Genomic DNA, 21311 nt, shown 5'->3' on the forward strand with positions numbered 1-21311 from the left:
TTCAAAACCAGAGGGGTCTAGATCTCATGGTCCTAAAGAAAGGAGGCCTCTGTCTGGCATTAGGAGAAAATTGTTTCTTGTATGCCAATTATTCTGGGGTTATGTGACAAAGTATTACCAGCCTTAAAAGGCAGCTACAGGAATGAGAACAAGCCAGAATTGGTTTTAACGATAGTTTTCTCTGTCTCTCTGGTTGGCAACATTAATCACAGCAGCCTCTGGACCTCTGTTAGTCTTACTTGTTTAATTGGACCTTGCTTTATAAACAAATTGGTAAATTATGTCAAAGATCAGGTTCAAACCATAAAAGTCATGATTTTAAGGACACAAGGTTATAAACAGATACTTCTGCATGAAATTCTGTAAGCCAATGATTTGGTTCACTGACAAAAATCAGTGGGGAATGTTGTGCTAAAAAAAAGGCTAAAATGCAAAGTTAAAAAGATTGTTATTAGCACAAAGAGCTTTGGCATTCTGTGCTATGCTTATTGTCCTAGTAACCATGTACCTGGAACACCAAACACACAGTTATAGATTAATTAACTGACAAGTTGCCATACTTTTCTGTATGCATCATCATCTTAGTAACCTGTTTGCTGTGTCAATCTTTGTTTCTTTTGTGAGAGACAAATGATCCTGTGTCAACCTTTGTTCACTTTGTGAGAAACAAGTATTTCTGAAATTAGCAGACCAAGGAAAGAAAGAGATAACCACTAACTGTGAAATGTCTCTAATCCCAAGCAAAGGGGAACAAAAGCCTTCCCCATTCTTGCTCTTGTCACGTCAGTGGTTTAGTCACTATAAAAATCTGTCAAAATTCTAAGGCAATTGCACAGCTTTGCAAATGCCATTTGCACTGTGTCGCTGGGCCAGCTTAAATAAAATCACTTCTTTTTAAAAGATGTCTTGCTGTTTCATTTTTTAAATAACATCATTGGGCCTTGGTTTTTGGGATACAAGAGAAAGGACTTCATTACATTTTTAATCTCATTAAGAGAAATTGGGCTATTCAGCAGTTTTACATCTTCTTGACCTAGCTTTTGTACATCATATGTTTTTTAGAATCTATTTCCTCTGTGTTATCGAACCTATGAGAGTTTAGGTTTTCAAAACAGATGTTGATGATCTTCTGTATTTCTAGAGTCTGTAGTGATTTCACCCTTTTCATTTCTTATTGCATGAAATTGAGCTTTTTCTTACCTTTTTTAGTGAGGTTGGCTAGGGGCTTATCAATTTTATTTATTCTTTCAAAGATCTTACTCTTTGATTCATTAATTCTTTGGATTGTTTTCTTAGTCTCTATTGCATTAATTTCTGCTCTAAATTTTATAACTTCCTCCTTCTTTTGACTTTGGGCTTGACTTGCTCTTGTTTTTTCTAGATGTTTGAGGTGCAGCATTAGGTTATTTATTTGTATTCCTTCTGGTTTCCTGAAGTGGGAACTAAGTGCAATACATTTTCCACTGAGGACCCCTTTCATTGCATCTCACAGATACCAGTAAGTAGTATTTGTATTTTTGTTGGCATGTAGATATTTTTTAATTTCTTCTTTAATTTCCCTGTGATCCATTGATTGCTCTATAGTGTGTTATTCAATTTCAATGTGTTTGTGGGATTTTTGCAGTTTCTTTTACCATTAATTTCTAGTTTCATGGCGCTATGATCTGATAACATGCATGGGATAATATCAACTCTTTTACATTTATTTAAATATATTATGTGGACTAGTACAAGGTCTATTTTAGATAATGTCCCATGTACTGCTGAGAAGAATGTGTATTCTGATGTTGTTGGATGGAGCACTCTGTATATGTCTATCAAGTCCATTTGTTTTTACGGGTGTGATTCAGTTCTGTTATTCTTTGCTGATTTTCTGTCTAGTTGATTGGTCCCTTGGGGTCAATGGTGTGTTAAGGTCTCCTGTTATAATTGTGTTATTGATAATTTTGTTTTTGTTTCTGTTAATATTTGCTTTATGTAACTGTGTGCTCTGGAATTTGATGCATATGTGTTTAAGGTTGTTATCTCTTCCTCTTGGAGTTTTCCCCTAACCAGTATGTAATGACCTTCTTTATCTCTTCTGATCATTCTTGGTTTGAAGGTCACATTTTCTGTAAACAGAATAGCTACCCATGTTTTTTTTCTGTTCCTGTTGCATGAATTATTATTTTCTATCCTTTGATTTTCAGTCTATAAGTATCCTCTTGGTTAGATGGGTTTCTTGTAAACACCATATGGTTGCATGTTGTTTCTTGATCCATTCTGCCAGTCTATTTCTTTTAATTGGTGCATTGAGACCATTTAAATTAATGGTTGTAACTGTTCTGTATTGGTTTATTGTTGACATGTTATCTTGCTGCTGTTGTATCTTTATCTTCCCATTCTGTTTAATTGTCTCCTTTGCTTAGCTGCTTTCCTAAGTTTATCTAAACGGTCTTTCAGTATTCTTTGCACAGTTTGCTTGGTGGTCATAAAGTTTTTCACTGTTCTTTATCATGGAAGTATCTTATTTCTCCATCCATTTTGAAGGACACCTTTTCTGGGTACAGTCTTGGTTGGAAATCATTTTCTTTAGAATCTGAAATACTTCACTCCATTCTCTTTTTGACTTTATTGTTTGGGCTGAGAAGTCTGCTGTAATTCTGATAGGTTTTCTTTAAAGTGATCTGTCTTTTCTCTCTGACAGCTTTTAATTTTCTATTCTTATGTTTGATTCCTGGAATGGTGATTATTATATGTCTGGGTGTAGTTTTATTTTGGTTTTGGCTATTTCAAGTTCTCTATGCTTCGCTGATCCTGATGTTAATTTCCATTCTCATATTTGGGAAATTTCCAGCTATTTCTTCCCTGAATGTCCTCTTGATATCTTTTGTGTTGTCCCCTCCTTTTCATTAATCTCTACTAATCTTATATTTTTGTATAATCTTGCAGCTCTTGAATTGTTATTTCCTGATTCCTTGTTATTTTTAAAAGATCTTTACCTTCCTGTTCACTGGTTGTAAGTTGTCTTCGAGTTCTGAAATTTTATCTTCACTTTCATTGAGTTTTATCTACAACTTGCAGTAGAATTTTTGATTTCCTGTATATCTCTTTGAATGTGCTTCATGTATTTTCTTTGTTTCTTATACTGTTCACCCAGGGATTCTATCTTTTTGTTTTGCTCCTCGAATTTTTTAACTGTGTCTTCTTTAGATATGTTCATCATCTATTTCATTTCTTTTTTCATTTCTTCTTTTATCTGGGAGATTATTTCTATTTTGAATTCCTTCAAAGCTTCCCAGAGTTGCTTCTTTATTTCAGTTGTTATTGTGTCCAATATTTCAGGTCTATTGCATGTATTTTCTTCTTTGTACATAGCAACTAAGGTTTCTTGGGATGGGCTTGATGTTTGAGATTGCATTTTGGTCTTCTGTTTTGTCATTTTCCTATATTTCCATGTTTCAAGGCTTCCTGTCTGCCTGTTGGAGATCATCTTCTATTCCCTCAGCTCCTGGGACTCTGGCCACCCAGTTCCCTGGGTTGAGAGAGGATCACTGGGGTTGGGCCAGGCATGCCCAAGATCTGCAGAGCTGGTTCAGTGTGGCAGGAAGCCAGGAAGCTTTTAGGTCAGAGGGGACAATGATCCCAAACTCTCATTGCTCAGGATGGTGCCAAGACACTCACCTACATCTACCCAGTTTCCAGAATTGAGGGCACAGGCAGGCCCAAGACCACTGAAGCTGGCCAAATGTGGCAGGAAGGTGGGAAGTGGGCACAGGCAGTCCCAAGACTTGAGGAGTTGGTTGAGTGTGTCAGGAAGCTGGGAAGTTCCTTGACTGGTAGCAGGAGCAATAATCCCAAACCCCTGGGTCTCAGAATGGTGTGCAGACCCTCACCTCTGGCTTCCTAGTTCTCAGGATTGAGAGAGGGTCACTGGAGTTGGGGCAAGCAGGTCAAACAGCTGCAGAGCCAGTCTTCTGTGGCAAGGAACTGACCTTGACCAGCAGTGGGAGAGATCATCCCAAACTCCCTGGCCTTGGGATAATGCGTGGACACTCACCTCTTTCTGCTAATTTCCCAAGATTAAGAGAGGGTCACTGGGGGTGAGGCAAGCAGGCCCAAGACCTCTGGCTGCCCAGTTTCCAGAATTGAGGGTGCAGGCATGCCCAGGATCCTCAGAGCCAGCTGAGCATGGCATGAAGCTGGGAAGTTGACACAGGCTGGCCCAAGATCTGAGGAGCTGATCAAGTGTGGCAGGAAGCTGGGAAGTTCCTTGACCCATATTGGGAGTGATGATCCCAAAATCCCAGGGCTCAGGATGGTGCAAGAAAACTCATCTCCAGCTATCCAGTTTCCAGAATTGAGAGAGGTTCACTCTGTGTAGGATCTTTTTGAAAAAGTTGAAGTCACTAGGAATGTAACATTGAAGGGAATTGTGGGAGAATGGAGGCTGATCAGAGTCTCCACTCTGATCATGAGTGTTAAAACCTCAGGCATCTTAACTATGCACATTCTCTATTGGCCAAGAGGATTGTCTTGCATATCCCCTGACAGATTTTGAAAGCAGAACATTTTTTCTACTCTTTTCTCACCAGTGAGAAGTTCACAGTAATATAAATATCAGGAAGCAGGCTGAAGTTGGACATTTTGTTTTCTTTCATGAATTGAAAGGAGATATATTGGAGGACTAAATCTGTTCCTTTGGGTTTTAACTTCTTTCTTAAAAACTGACATAACTTCTCTACAGTGCTTCTTGTGTCAAAGAAGAGAAAAAACCCAACCACAGCAAGGATGGATGAGAAAGGCCAGGGAGAAGAGAACGTGCTATGTAGGTTGAGAATGGAAATAATAAAGAGGGTCAATATTCATCAAAGGCAGAAAAGTTTGAGTTGGATCAAATGAAGGAGACATGCTGAACTCTGTCAATCGTGCAAAGATGAGACCTTCCCAGTGTGATTGAGTATAGGACACCATAGAATCAAGACATAAGACTTTCATGGCTACTTTTAGAAACCCAGATAGACAATAATAAGCCTAAGCAACAAGAGACCCACTGAGAAACTAAGATTAGTTCTTACACCAAATAAACAAACACAAAACAAATTTTGACTATTTCAAATAATGTTTAAGCAACAGAATGTATTAAGAAGATCTTATCAGCATGTTCTCAATAATTACTATTTATTCAGAGAGTATAATAAGAACAGTAGTTTTAAAAAAAGAAACATTTAGTTTTGTATTCTAATGCTTGGTTCCCAGTGAATAACCAAGAAAAAGACACAGATATCACAATAAGTAAAGATATGTTCATTGTGTGATTTCAGAGAATGGTGTGGGATCAAGCACCTTTAGGTACTAAGCTCTCAATCCAAAGCTTCTTGTAAAAGATAAAATACATGGTGCAAAAGTAGACAGTAACCCTGATATATTCAGAAGTAGGTGATATGTAGGTTTGCTCCTTTTCTGAAAAGTTAAGCCAAGCATCTATATTATTTTCTTTTTCTGCTGTCTAGTCATACAGTTTTATTTTCACTTATATTCTTTTATTATAATTATATTTATTGGTAGAATTTAGATGTACATAATGATCATTTTGATTAGAAAATATTTGTACTTCTACACAGTATTTCTTGACTCTTCTTTTATCCGCAAAACCTTCTCCTTTTCACCCATATTCATCAATTATTTATTAGGGCTTTTCATCCATTATTTGTTCTTTTTTTTTCCATGCCCTTTCTTCTTTTTCCCTTCCTGTTTCCTTTATTTCCCTACCCACTTGAATATATTCTTCCTACTTCTGAGTACTCGTTATACATTTTGGTCCTTCCTTATTCTTTCAATTTCTCCCAGTAGAGAAACAATGTGATAAACATTGTTAAACATTTATGTTTCATTTATCCCCTTTAACAGTATGGACTGTTTTCCCCTTGTTTCTTTTCTTCTCCCCTCTCTCTAAATTTCTTTCTTTTGAATAATTTATTTGTTTCAAAAATCATTCACATAGTTTTATCTTTGCACATTTGGTATATCATAGCAGAGAAATGATGTGATATTAACATAGTTAAGCTCAATTTATTTCACTTGAGGGGTGAATCCATTTACCTGAAATGTCTCTAGTTTATTCTTCTGCATGGAAAAGTAGTGTTCCATTTTAGTTAAGAAACAAAATCATATCTTTATCCATTCCTCACTTAATGAAAATTCTGGTTGTTTCTAAGATAATCTATTGCAAACTGAGCTGCTATAAACATTAGTGTGCATATGTCCTTTTGGTATGATGGTTTTAATAGTTCCAAGAAGAAACTCAAAAGGGGAATGGTTGGATCAAATGGGGTACCTAATCCTAGTTTTTGGAGAAGTTTGTACAACAATTTCCACAATGACTGAACCAATCTACATTCCAACCAGTAGTGCAAAAGGGTAACATTTCCCATAACTGCTCATGTATTTATGATTTGTTACATAGTTCATAATAGCCATTCTTTCAGGGAGAGGTAGGATCTCAGTGTGGCCTTAATTTACATCTCTAGCATAGCCAGAGATATTGAACATTTATTATTTACCTTTACATTTCTTCATCTGAATTGTATGTATTCATCTCAGATGCCAGTTTTTGGAGTGTGTTTTGGAATTTGAGGGATTTGATTTTTTTCCAATTGTTCATAAAACTCCATCATTGAAAGGACAAACAGCTAAGTTCTTGTTCCAGTCTGTGTGTTGTTTTTTCACTCTTTTGGGAAATTTTATGGCTATCCAAAAGCTTTTTTTAAGACCTTTTTAAAAATTTATTTAAAGAGAAAAACAAAACTAAATGAAGCAAAACAGTAAAAGGCTAGAAGTAATACAAAATTTCAAGAGAAAAAACATACAGTAAGAATTCACCAGTTAATAGATCACACATTGTCATCTCAGAAACAATTTTCCAGATTACAAAATTAAAGCATACAAACTGGCCATTAATACAGTGAGATGGCAGACAGTTCTGTTCAATGATTCAACAAAAACTCAGCAATATGGTTCTCTATTGTACACATTTAAATATACTTGCAGTTATATCCTTTATATCACTTTTCTTCCTCTCTTTTTTACGCTAACAATCACACCTTTTGGTTTCCATTACTCCCACAGTTCTTATCATTTTTCTTTGAAGAGGAAAAGAAAAAAGATTTTTAACCCCCCCCAAAAAAAAACAAAACAAGACAGACCAAAGAAAAATTGAATGTAACAAAGCAAAACAGAGTCAGTTAGAACAGGAGGACGGACATTGTATATAATGCAAAAACAAAAAGATTACTAGATTATCAATAATGGTTACCATTATGCCGCTTGTTATCCTAAAAAAGTTGCCTATATCAGCTGGTATAAAAGAATTGAACAAAACAGAGAGGAAGGGCTGGGCAGATCTGGGGCGCCTGCATCCGCCTCCCTGTGTGTCTGGAGAACTGTGGATATCTCAGCAAGCAGGTGAGCATCGCAGGTTCCAGAGGCCCTGTGGCCTGTGGTAAGTGCTCAGTGCACTCTGCCCAAAGCCCAGACTGTCCGGGACTCTGCAGGCTTCTGGGTGCAGTGAAGTGGATAAGTGGGTTCCAGGCAACCACATCCGCTTCCCCATTCTGGCTGCGCTAGGAGAACTGTGGAGTTTCCAGCAAGCAGGCAGGTGCACACTATCCCCGACCCCAGCCTATTTGGGACTACTGCACTGCACCATCTGGGTGCAGAGGAAGGGCTGGGCGAATCTGGGGTGCCTGCATCCACCTCCCCATGTGTCTGGAGGACTGTGGATATCTCAGTAAGCAGGCAAGCATCACAGGTTCCAGAGGCCCTGCGGCCTGCGGTAAGTGCTCAGTGTACTCTACCCCAAGTCCAAACTGTTCGGGACCCTCCAGGCTTCTGGGTGTAGTGAAGTGCATAAGTAGGTTTGAGGCATCTACATCCGCCTCCCCATTCTGGTTGCACTTGGAGAACTGTGGAGTTTCCAGCAAGCAGGTGGGCACACAGTGTCCCAGGAGTCCAGCTTAGCTGGAAGTACTGAGCTCCAAACAGACAGAAGAGGGTCATTGGTTATACAGGCCCAGTGGCTTGGGGGAACTGGGTGTCAGAGTCCCAGGAGCTGCGAACGTAGAAGTGGATTTCCAACAGACCCTGAGGAAGCTTTCAAATAACATTTGAAACACAGAAATATAGGAAAATGACTAAAGGAAAGACCAAATTACAAACTCAAACCTCCAGCCCAACTCAAGAAACCCTAGGAGCGATGTATATAGAAGAAAATATATGCCATTCAAATATCGGACATAAGAGCTACTGATTGGATTTTCATAATAGCTACTCAAATATCAGACATAATAGATACTGAAATTAACAAGCCACTCCAGGAAGCTTTAAAGGAATTCAAACCCGAAATAATCTCCCAGATAAAAGAAGAAATGATAAAAGAAATGAAAGAGATTCTGAATATATCTAAAGAAAACACAGTTAAAAATTGGAGGAACTAAACAAAAACATAGAATCCCTAGATGAGCAATATAAGAAACAAACAGAGTAAATAATGCAGATGCACAGAGATACACAGGAAACACAAAGCTCCACTGAAAGTTGTAAAAACCGCCTCAACGAAAATGAAGACAGAATTTCAGACCTTGAAGACAGGATTGCAGCTATTTAAAAATAAAAAGGAATCAGGAAATAACAATTCAACAACTGCAAGATGATGCAAAGAAAAATAACATAAGATTGATACGGGTTAAGGAAAAGGAGACAACATAAAAGATGTCAAGAGGATATTGATAGAAGTAATACCAGAAAATTTCCCAAGCATGAGATCAGAAAGTGACATCAGGATCAGTGAAGCATATAGAACTCCAAATAGTCATAACCAAAATAAAACTATACACAGACATATAATAATCACCATCCCAGAAATCCAACACAAGAATAGATTATTAAAAGTTGTCAGAGAGAAAAGACAGATCACTTAAAAAGGAAAATCTATCAGAATCACAGCAGACTTCTCAGCACAAACAATAAAGTCAAGAAGAGCATAGAGTGAAGTATTCCAGATTCTATAGCAAAATGATTCCTACCTAGACTGATATACCCTAAAAACTATAATTCAAAATTGATGGCGAAATAAGATAATTCCATGACAAGGAACAGCTGAAGAACTTCATGAACACCAAGCCACCCCTGCAAAAAATATTGAAAGACAGTTTAGATGCACAAAGGAAAAAACCAGTAAGCAAAGCAGATAATTAAACAGAACACAAAGATAAAGATGCAACAGCACAGAGATAACATGTCAACAATAAACCAGCATTTAACAGTAATAACCATTAATATAAATGGTCTCAATGCACCAGTCAAAAGAAATGGATTAGCAGAATGGATCAAGAAACAAAATCCAATCATATGCTGTTTACAGGAAACTGATCTAACCCAGAAGGATATTCACAGACTGAAAGACAAATGATGGAAAACTGTACTTCATGCAGCAGGAATCCAAAAAAGCAGGAGTAGCCATTCTGTTTGCAGACAACGTGAACTGGAAACCAACAACGATGATAAAGGACAAAGAAAGTCACTACATAGTCATTAGGGGGAAACTCCAAGAGGAAGAGATAACTATCTTAAATAAATATACACCAAACTCCAGAGCACCTAGTTATATAAAACAGCTATTAACAGAAATGAAAACACAAATTATCAGTAACACCATTGTAACAGGAAACCTTAATACGCCATTGACACCAAGGGAGAGATCAACCAGACAGAAAATGAGCAAAGAAATAACAGAACTGAATCACACCTGTGAACAAATGGATTTGATAGGCATATACAGAATGTTCCACCCAACAACATCAGAATACACATTCTTTCTCAGCAGTACACGGATCATTCTCTAAAATAGACCTTATATTAGCTCAAAGAACACATGTATACAAATGCAAAAGAGTTGAAATCATCCCTTGCATGTTATCGGATCATAGCACTCTGAAATTAGAAATTAATGATAAAGACACAGCCAAAATCCCACAAACACATGGAAACTGAATAACACACTCTTGTGTAATCAGTGTGTCACAGAAGAAATTAAAGAATAAATTAAAAAATACCTACAAGAAAACAAAAATGCAGATAGAACTATCAGAATCTGTGGGATGCAATGAAAGCCATCCTCAGAGGAAAATTTATTGCACTGAGTTCCCACATCAGGAAAACAGAACGAATACAAATAAATAACTTGATGCTACACCTCAAACAGCTAGAAAAAGAAGAGCAAGTCAAGTCCAAAGCCAAAAGAAGAGAGGAACTAAAAAATCAGAGCAGAAATCAATGCAATAGAGACTAAGAAAACAATCCAAAGAATCAACGAATCAAAGAGTTGGTTCTTTGAAAGAATAAATAAAATCAATAAGTCCCTAGCCAACCTAATTTAAAAAGGGAAGAAGAAGCTCAAATTCGTGCAATAAGAAATGAAAAAGCTGAAATCACTACAGACTCTACAGAAATACAGAAGATCATCAACACCTATTTCAAAAACCTCTGCTATCAAAGGTTTGATAACACAGAAGAAATAGAAAGATTCTTACAAACATATGAAGTACCAAAGCTAGATCAAGAGGATGTAAAACTATTCAATAACAATCTCTATTAATGAAATTGAAAATGCAATTAATTCCTTATCTACAAAGAAGAGCCCAGGCCCAGATGGATTCACTGCAGAATTCTACAAGAAATACAAAGAAGACCTAATGCCAACACACCTCAAACTATTCAACGAAATTGAAAGGGAAGCAATACTTCCTAAGTCATACCTGGAAGCAAATAGTACTCTAGTACCAAAACCTGAGAAAGACCCAACTAAAAAAGAGAACTATAGACCGATCTGCCTAATGAACAGAGATGCAAAAATCCTCAACAAAACATTGGCAAATAAGATGCAGGAAATCATCAAGAAAATTATATACCATGACCAAGTGGGATTCATCCAAGGAATGCAAGGAAGGTTCAACATACATAAATCAATAAATATAATCCACAATATCAATAAAGCCAAAAGTAAGAATCAAATGATCATTTCTAAAGATGCAGAAAAAGCCTTCGATAAGGTCCAACACTCATTCGTAATAAGAACTTTACAGAAAATTGGAATAGATGGTCTTTACCTCAATATAATAAAGGCCATTTATGACAAACCAACAGCCAGCATCATAGTAAATGACCAAAAACTGAAAGCCTTTACTTTAAAATCAGGCACAAGACAAGGATGTCCTTTCTCACCACTCCTATTTAATATAGTACTGGAAGTACTAGCCAGAGCAATTAGACAAGAGAGAGAAATAAAAGGGGTAAAGATAGGAAAAGAGGAAGTTAAATTATCATTGTTTGCAAAGGACATGATATTCTACATAGAAGACCCAATAAACTCCATTGAAAGACTCTTAGATATAATAAATAAATTCAATAAAGTAGCTGGATACAAAATCAATACTCAGAAATCAATAGCATTCCTATACACTAACAACAAAATCACAGAAAGGGAAATAAGAGAAACCACATTCTTCAAACTAGCAAGCAAAAAAAATGAAATATTTAGGAATTACTCTTATGAAAGAAGTGAAAGACGTATACCAGGAAAATTAGAATACACTGAAAATTAGAATACACTGAAATTGAAGATGATCTCAGAAAATGGAAATCCCTTGCTCATGGATAGGAAGAACAAACATTGTGAAAATGGCCATTCTCCCAAAACTGTTATACAGATTCAATGCAATCCCAATAAAAAAATACCATCAACATACCATATAAATCTAGAAAAATCACTCCTAAAATTCATCTTGAACCATAAGAGACCTAGAATACCAAAGGAAATTCTAAGCAGCAAACGCAAGGCAAGAGGCATCACAATCCCTGACTTGAAGTTATGCTACAAAGCAACTGTAGTAAAATCAACATGGTACAGGAATCAAAACAGAGACGAAGATCAATGGAATACATTAGAAGATACAACCACAACTACAAACACATTCAACCACTTTAGCTTTGATAAAGGAGCCAAGCAGGTTCACTGGAAGAATGACAGTCTCTTTAATAAATGGTGCTGGAAAAACTGGCTCTCCATTTGCCGAAAACTAAAGCTAGACCCATGTCTATCACCATGTACTAAATTAAAATCTAAATGGGTCAAAGATCTGAATATTAAAACAGAAACACTAAATCTATTGGAAGACAAATTGGGTAAAAACCTTGAAGACATAGGGGTAAGTAGAGAATTCGTGATCAAGACTCAAACTGTGCAGGAAATACTTCCCAGAATCAATAACTGGGATCACTTCTTATTAAAAAGTTTCTGTATGTCAAAAGAAATCTCCAGCATAGTGAAAAGAAAACCCACAAACTGGGAAAATATTTTAGTGAACTCTCTCTCAGACAAGGGACTCTTATGTAAAACATATAAAGAATTTAAAAACTCTGAACCCCAAAATTCAAAGATCCAATCCAAAAATGGGCATCTAAGATGAATATGCACTTCTCAGGTGAAGAAATACAAATGACAAATAAATACATGAAAAAATGTTCATCATCAATGGTCATTAGAGAACTGCAAATTAAAACCACATTGAGATTTCATCTCACTCCTGAAAGAATGGCCAGGAAAAGGAAAACCAACAACAACAAATAGTGGAGAGGAAAAAGGAACTCTCCTACACTGTTGGTGGGAGTGTAGACTGGTACAACCTTTGTGGAGGTCAGTATGGAGATTTCTCAGAAAGCTGGGACTGGAAGTACCATTTGACCCAGCTATTCCACTTCTAGGCATATTCCCAGAAGAACTGAAAGCATCATACCACAGGGATATATGTGCACCTATGTTTATAGCAGCACAATTTGTAATCGCCAGATCTTGGAAAAAACCCAAGTGTCCATCAACTGAGGAATGGATAAAAAAGTGGTGGTATTTCTACACAATGGAGTATTATTCAGCTATAAAGAAGGATCACACTGAGATATTTATCAATAAATGGGCACAGCTTGAGACTATACTCATAAGTGAAATAAATCAATCTCACATGTGTGAATAGCAAATAGTTTCCCTAATGTAAGTAATGATTCAAATATACAAAAGTATGTGGTAATCATGATTCCCCATTATGTGGCCTTGAAGCCTTATAAAGTTTTCACTTATTAATTGGAAAGGCTTTATTCTGGGCTTCTTGATATGGAAATATTTGAAGCTATAGTATATGAAGTTATATTCAAATATTTCAAGCAATAAGACAGACACTATGGTAACTACTATTAAGTCGGGTTATTCGGTGGTGAAGCACTAGGTTGCTGAAACAGTCATGCATTGACCTGTATTGTTATGTTGTTATGTCCTCTTTTATCTCAATCTCTCCCTTATTCATTAAAAATTATTTAGTTATGTTTATGGTTTTTTAATTAAGGGGAAAAATTTAAAAAATTAGCAGGATGTATTATAGTAACTTCTTTTGATTTCCAATTAACTTGTTTTGAAGTCCTGTAATACTCCCACGATGTTGTTTTGACTGATTAGACTCTGTTCCATTCTGAATGATAGTATCAAGTTTGAGGGTAGGCAACCACTTTGAAGGTAATAAGATTCACTAAGGTGCCCATTCTGGTTTGATTATTATCTCCTTTGGAAGTTCTGTAATGTTTACAATGCTTAAGTTTTATTGGTCTTGTTCTCTACTGTTTTGTTCAACTTTATAATACCTGATGAGATAGACAATTCTTTTTAAGGAAGCAAGAGGCATTATGGCAACCATTGTCGATAACCTTGTACTCTGTTTTTACATCACGTACTATGTCTATCCTTGGTTTTGACTGACAGCTTTGTTTTGCCATATTTGACTTTATTCTCTTCCAAAAAAAAGTAATAAGAACTAAGGAATAATAAAACCCAAAATGTGCAAATTTTGTTGTAAAAAAGAGAGGGGGGAAAAAGTGCTCTAAAGGATACAACTGCAAGTGTGTTTAGGGGTGTTAAGTAGCTGACCATATTAATGTTTTTGGTTGGATCATTGAACACAACTGTTTGCCATCTCTCTGTTTGAATGTTCACTTTGTATGCTTTGATACTGTGACTTGAGCAACTATCTCTAAGATGATAATGTGTAATCTATTAACTGGTAATTTTTTACTGTTTTTTTTTATAGTTCTGTATTACTTGTACCCTTACACTGCTTTGTTTTGTTTTGTTTTTTCTCTTTTTCCTTTTAAATAAAAATTAAAAAAAAGAATTGAACAACAGTACAGAAGACCAATAAACCCCACACTGGAGAGCTTACAGGACTTCCAAAGAAGATAATAGTCAAACGATAATGGGCATTATAGAATATCTGGTTGCCTTCCAAATGGTTGTCTATACCCTCAAACTTGATACTATTAAGCAGAACAGAATATAATAAAGCCAGTCAGAACAAGATGCGGAGAACAATTCGGGGTTCAAATCAGGTTAATACGGAAACAAAAAAGTTACAAAAATATATTGCAAGATTTTTAATTTAGTTTTCCCTAGGTTAAAAGATACTAAGAAATAAATTAATTTTTGAAAAAGATGGGGGGAGATTGAGATAAAAAAAATAGCATATCAATAGAACAACACCGGTCAGAACCGAAAAATTTAAGCATCATTGTGTTTCACCACCAGATAGCCTGACATTAATAGTAGTTACCATGGTGCTGGAACAACTGGCTCTCCATTTGCCGAAAACTAAAGCTAGACCCATGTCTATCACCATGCACTAAATTAAAATCTAAATGGGTCAAAGATCTGAATATTAAAACAGAAACACTAAATCTATTGGAAGACAAATTGGGTAGAAACCTTGGAGACATAGGAGTAGGTAGAGAATTCATGAACAGGACTCAAACCGCACAGGAAATACTTCCCAGAATCAATAAATGGGACCACTTCTTATTAAAAAGTTTCTGCATGTCAAAAGAAATCTCCAGCATAGTGAAAAGAAAACCCACAAGCTGGGAAAAGATTTTAGTGAACTCTCTCTCAGACAAGAGACTCTTGTCTAAAACATATAAAGAATTAAAGAAACTCAGACCTCCAAAATTCAAAGATCCAATCCAAAAATGGGCATCTGAGATGAATACGCAATTCTCAGATGAAGAAATGCAAATGGCAAATAAATACATGAAAAAATGCTCATCATCATTGGTCATTAGAGAAATGCAAATTAAAACCACACTGAGATACCATCTCACTCCTGAAAGAATGGCCAGGATAAAGAAAACCAACAACAACAAATAGTGGAGAGGCTGTGGGGGAAAAGGAACTCTCCTGCACTGTTGGTGGGAGTGTAGACTGGTACAGCCTTTGTGGAGGTCTGTCTGGAGATTTCTCAAAAAGTTGGGATTGGAAATCCCATTTATTCCAGCTGTTGCACTTCTAGGCATATTCCCAGAAGAACTGAAAGCATCACACTACAGTGATATATGTGCACCTATGTTTATAGCAGCACAATTTGTAATTGCCAGGTCTTGGAAACAACCCAAGTGTCCATCAACTGAGGAATGGATAAAAAAGTGGTGGTATTTCTATATAATGGAGTATTATTCAGCTATAAAGAAGGATCACACTGAGATATTTATCAATAAATGGGCGCAGCTTGAGACCATACTCATAAGTGAAATAAATCAATCTTGCATGTGTGAATACCGAATAGTTTCCCTAATGTAAGTAATGATTCAAATATATAAAAATATGTAGTAATCATGATTCCCTATTATGTGGCCTTGAAGCCTTATAAAGTTTTCACTCATTAATTAGAAAGGCTTTATTCTGGGCTTCTTGATATGGAAATATTTGAAGCTATAGTATATGAAGTTTTATCCAAATTTTTCAAGGAAAAAGACAGACACTATGGTAACTACTATTAAGTCTGGTTATTTGGTGGTGAAGCAAAGATAGGTTGCTGAAACAGTCATGCTTTGACCTGTATTGTTATATTGTTATGTCCTGTTTTATCTCAATCTCCCCCTTATTGTTTAAAAAAATTATTTAGTTATTTCTTATGTTTGTTTTAATTAAGGGAAAAAATTTAAAAAATTAGGATATATAATAGTAACTTTTTGATTTCCTATTAACTTGTTTGAAGTCCTGTAATACTCCCATGATCTTGTTTTGACTGATTAGACTCTGTTCCATTCTGTATGATGGTATCAAGTTTGAGGGTATAGGCAGCTACTTTGAGGGCAATAAGATTCACTAAGATGCCCATTCTGGTTTGACTATTGTCTCTTTTGGAAGTCCTGTAATGTTTACAATGCTTAAGTTTTATTGGTCTTGTTCTCTACTGTTTTGTCCAACTTTATAATATCTAATGAGATAGACAATTCTTTTTAAGGAAACAAGAGACAACGTTGATAACCATTGTTGATAACCTTGTACTCTGTTTTTACATCACATACTATGTCTATCCTTGGTTTTGACTGATAGCTTTGTTTTGCCATATTTGATTTTATTCTCTCCCCCCCCAAAAGTAATAAGAACTAAGGAGTAATAAAATCCAAAATGTGTAAATTTTGTTGTAAAAAAGAGAAGGGAAAAAAAAGAGCTCTAACGGATATAACAGCAAGTGTGTTTAGGGCTGTTAAATAGCTGACTATATTAATGTTCTTGGATCATTGAACACAGCTGTTTGCAGTCTCTCTGTTTGAATGTCCACTTTGTATTCTTTGATACTGTGATTTGAGCAACTATTTCCAAGATGATAATATGTAATCTATTAACAGGTGATTTCTTACTGTTATTTTTTTTGTAGTTCTGTATTATGTGTACCCTTACACTGTTTTGTTTTGTTTTGTGTTTTTCTCTTTTTCCTCTTAAATAAAATTAAAAAAATAGTAGTTACCATAGTGAACCTTTCCTTGAAATATTCGAGTCTCACTTCATATACTATAGCATCAAACCTATCAAGGTAGTGTGAAACCGTTCAAGAGAATGAAATTATTGCAGGGTATTTAGAACTGGCTAACAGAAACCGAACATCAGTTTCTATATTATATCTTTGCCTATAAAAAATTTGCTTATACTATTGCATACTTTAAAATATAATAAGATACAACATGTTAGAACCAATGGAAACATACGAACAACAACTTGATGAGGCTTCAAAACAGGATGATATTAAATCAGTAATAGCTATTACACTGTCTTATTGTCTTCAAAATAGTTATTTCTCATATCACAGACAATAAAATAAAACAACCCAGATTAAAACCATTCCAATTAATGAGTGAAAAGATTATATGGCTTCAATCCAGTGTGACTGGGAATCATGATTACCACGTACTTTTATGTATTCTTATCATTTCTTACACTAGGGAAACTATTCGGTATTTATACATGTGAGTTTGATTTCTTTCACTAATGAGTAAGGTCCCAAGCTGCGTCCATTTATTTATAAATGTCTCAACTGATCATTCCTTATAGCTGAGTAGTACTCCATTGTATAAAAATAACACATCTTTTTCATCTATTTCTCAGTTGATGGACACTTAGGTTGTTTTTCAGATCTGGCTATTACAATTGTGCTGCTATAAACATGGGTGCACATATATCACTGTGGTATGATTCTTTCAGTTCTTCTGGAATATGCCTAGAAGTGGAATAGCTGGGTCAAATGGTGCTTCCAGTCCCAGCTTTCTGAGAAATCTCCAGACTGACCTCCACAATGGTTGCACCAGTCTACACTCCCACCAATAGTGCAGGAGATTTCTGTTTTCCCCTCAGCCTCTCCAGCATTTATTCTTGATGGTTTTCTTGATCTTGACCATTCTTTCAGTAATGAGATGAAATTTCAGTGTGGTTTTAATTTGCATTTCACTAATGATTAATGATGATGAACATTTTTTCATATATTTATTTGCCATTTGTGTTTCTTCATCTGAAAATTGTTTATTCATCTCAGATGCCCATTTTTGGATCGGGTCTTTGAATTTGGAGGGTCTGATTTTTTTTAAATCTTTATATGTTTTAGACAGAAGTCCTTTGTCTGAGCAGCAGTTCACTAGGATTTTTTTCCCAGGTTGTGGGTTTTCTTTTCACTATGTTAGAGATTTCTTTCGATGTGCAGAAACTGTTTAATAAAATGTGATCCCAGTTACTGACTCCGGGAAGTATTTCCCGAGCAGTTTGGGTCTTGTTCATGAATTCTCTATCTACCCATATGTCTTCAAGGTTTTTACCCAATTTGTCTTCCAATAGATTTAGTGTTTCTGTTTTAATATTTAGATTTTTGATCTATTAAATTTTATTTTAGTACATGGTGACAGGCATGGGCCTAGTTTTAGTTTTTGGCAAATGAAGAGCCAATTTTTCCAACACCATTTATTAAAGAGACTGTCATTCTTCCAGTGAGCATGTTTGGGCCCTTCATCAAAGATAAGGTGGTTGAGTGTGTTTCTATTTGTGGTTGTATCTTCTAATCTATTCCACTGATCCTTGGCTCTGTTTTGATTAAAATACCATGCTGATTTAACTACAGTTATTTTGTAGTATAATTTCAAGGCAGGGATTGTGATCCCTCCAGCCTTGCCTTTGCTGCTTAGAATTGTCTTTGCTATTCTGGGTCTATTCTCACTCTAGATGAATTTTAGGAGTGATTTCTTGAGATCTATTTGGTATGTTGATGGTGTTTTTATTGGGATTGTGTTGAATCAAAATAACAGTTTTGGGAGAATGGCCATTTTCACAATATTTATTCCTCAAATCTATGAGCAAGGGATGTCTTTCCATTTTCTGAGATCATCTTCAATTTCATTTTTCAGTGTATTATAATTTTCCCTGTATAGGTCTTTCACTTCTTTCATGAGAGTAATTCCTAAATATTTCATTTTTTTGGTTGTTAGTGTGAAGGGTGTGGCTTCTCTTATTTCTCTCTCTGTGATTTTGTTGTAAGTGTATAAGAATACTATTGATTTTTGAGTACTGATTTTGTATCCAGTCACATTGCTGAATTTATTTATTATATCTAGGAATCTTTCAATGGAGTTTTGGGGATCTTCTATGTAGAGTATCTTATCATCTTCAAATAGTGATAATTTAACTTCTTCTTTTCTTGTCTTTACACCTTTTATTTCTCTTGTCTAATTGCTCTGGCTAGTTTTTCCAGTACTATATTAAATAGGAGTGGTGACAGGGGACATCCTTGTCTTGCACCTGATTTTAAATAAAGGCCTTCAATTTTTGGCCATTTAGTATGGTACTGGCTGTTGATTTGTCATAGTTAGCCTTTACTATTTTGAGGTAAAGACCGTCTATTGCAATTTTCTTCAAGGTTCTTCTTGTAAATGAATGTTGTACCTTATCAAACGCTTTTTCTGCATCTATAGAAATGATCATGTGATTCTTACTTTTGACTCTATTGATATGGTGGATTACATTTATTGATTTATGTATGTTGAACAATCTCCACATACCTGGGATGAATCCCACTTGGTCATGGTGTATAATCTTCTTGATGATTTGCTGCATCCTATTTGCCAATATTTTATTGAGGATTTTTGCATCTGTGTTCATTAGGGACATTGGCCTCTGGTTCTCTTTTTCAGTTGGGTCTTTCTCAGGTTTTGGTACTAGAGTACTATTTGCTTCCAGGAATGACTTGGGAAGGACCACTTCCTTTTCAATTTCATTGAAGAGTTTGAGGAGTATCAGCATTATGTCCTCTTTGTATTTCTTGTAGAATTCTGCAGTGAATCCATCTGGGCCTGGGCTCTGCTTTGTAGGTATGACTTAATTACATTTTCGATTTCATTGATAGAAATTGGGTAAGTCAGCAGTTTTACATCTTCTTGACCTAGCTTTGGTACTTCATATGCTTCTAGAAATCTGTCTATTTCTTCTGTGTTATCAAACCTTTGAGAGTAGAGGTTTTCGATATAGGTGTTGATGCTCTTCTGTATTTCTATTGGGTCTGTAGTGATTTCACCTTTTTCATTTCTTATTGCATGAATTTGAGCTTTTTCTTCCCTTTTTAAAAATAAGGTTGGCTAGGGGCTTATCGATTTTGTTTATTCTTTCAAAGAACCAACTCTTTGATCCATTGATTTTTTGGATTGTTTTCTTAGTCTCTGTTGCATTGATTTCTGCTCTGATTTTTATTATTTCCTCTCTTCTTTTGGCTTTGGGCTTGACTTGCTCTTCTTTTTCTAGATGTCTGACGCATAGCATCAAGTTATTTATTTGTATTTGTTCTGTTTTCCTGATGTGGGACCTCAGTGTAATAAATTTTCCTCTGAGCACAGCTTTCATTGCATCCCACAGATTCTGGTAATTTTTATTTGTGTTTGCATTTGATTGTAGGTATTCTTGAATTTCTTCTTTAATTTCCTTTGTGACCCACTGATTACTGAAGAGTGTGTTAGGCAGTTTACATGGTTTTGTGGGATTTTTGCAGTATCTTTTATCATTAATTACTAATTTCATAGCACTATGATCCGATAACATGCAGGGGATGATTACAACTCTTTTGCATTTGCTTAAATATGTTCTGTGAGTTAATATATGGTCTATTTTAGAGAATGACCCATGTACTGCTGAGAAGAATGTCTATTCTGTTGTTGTTGGGTGGAATACACTGTATATGTCTATCAGTTCCATTTGTTCACAGGTGTGATTCATTTCTTTTATTTCTTTGCTGATTTTCTGTCTTGTTGCTCTGTCTATTGGTGTCAATCGTGTGTTAAAATCTCCTGTTATATTTGTGTTAGTGCTAATTTGGTTTTTCATTTCTGATATTACTTGTTTTATATAACTGACTGCTCTGGAATTCGGTGCATATATATTTAAGATAATTATCTCTTCCTCTTGAAGTTTTCCCATAGCCAGTATGTAGTGACCTGCTTTATCTTCTCTGATCATTATTGGTTTGAAGTTCACATTGTCTGCAAACAGAATAGCTACCCCCACTTTTTTGGGGGTTCCTGTTGCATGGAATATTGTTTTCCATCCTTTGACTTTCAATCCATGAGTATCCTTTTGGGTTAGATGGGTTTCTTGTAGACAGCATATTGTTGGATTTTGCTTCTTGATCCATTCTGCCAGTCTATTTCTTTTAATTGGTGTGTTGAGACCATTTATGTTAATGGTTATAACTGTTATGTATTGGTTTATATTTCTGCTGTTGTATCTTTATCTTTCTGTTCTATTCAATTCTCTGCTTTGTTAAGTGTTTTTTTCCTAAGTGTATCTAAACTGTCTTTCAGTATTCTTCACAGGATTCGCTTGGTGATCATGAATTTCATCAGCTGTTCTTTTTTGTGGAAGTATCTTATTTCTCCAT

This window comes from Cavia porcellus, unplaced genomic scaffold, assembly GCF_034190915.1.
Source record: "Cavia porcellus strain 051 isolate PalLab524CR breed Dunkin Hartley unplaced genomic scaffold, mCavPor4.1 scaffold_7, whole genome shotgun sequence".
In the NCBI taxonomy this organism is placed as follows: Eukaryota; Metazoa; Chordata; class Mammalia; order Rodentia; family Caviidae; genus Cavia; species Cavia porcellus.